Below are 847 nucleotides of genomic sequence, written 5' to 3' on the forward strand. Positions count from 1 at the left end.
ACCAACTTAGCTTATTTCCTTCATTTTTATTTGCTTGGTTTATAACATTTTATTTGTATTCTATTAGACACACATTCATTACTTACAATGGAAATCATTAATTAAATAATTAGAGTTATAATTATTTAAGTGTCTCTTATTATTAATTTAAATTAAAAAAAATTATAATATAATATCAAAATTTTTATACAATTCTTATTGAATCCCAACAAAAAAAAGAACATAAGGCAAATTATAAAAAAAAAAACTATGCACATTTTACATAAAATTCAAAAGAAACTTTTGTGTAAGAGAATGTTAGAGATATAACTATTTGGATTTAGCTAACATGTGTCTTAAGGACACATGATAAGTTTACTACTGATAAAAGATTTTAAATATTTTTATTTAATGAATATAAAACAAATGCATTAAAAACTTAAATCATATGATAAGCTTATCACTAGTAGAAAATTTTAGATGTCTTCATTTAATGAATATAAAATAAATGCATTGAAAACTTAAATTTTTTATATTTTCAATGAAAATATTTTTATAGATAAACCCTAACTATTTATATGGCTTCTTCTATATGTGCAAATTTTAAGAAGTAATTTTATAATATAATGATGCTTATTTTTGTTGGGTCACTGAAAAATTTTTAAGGAAAAACTAAGTGAGAGAATACTTTTTTTGATGTGGATCTAATTCATTACAATTCTCACATTTATAATCTAAAAAGTCTTGACATCATATCCAACTCAAAATCTTAAAATATTAAGTTAATGAATTTCTTATTTTATAAATTACTCATTTTTTTATTTCTTTTGATATGAGCCTAATTTATTACAATACTCATACTTATAAC

Source organism: Arachis ipaensis, chromosome B05 (assembly GCF_000816755.2).
Source record: "Arachis ipaensis cultivar K30076 chromosome B05, Araip1.1, whole genome shotgun sequence".
Lineage (NCBI taxonomy): Eukaryota > Viridiplantae > Streptophyta > Magnoliopsida > Fabales > Fabaceae > Arachis > Arachis ipaensis.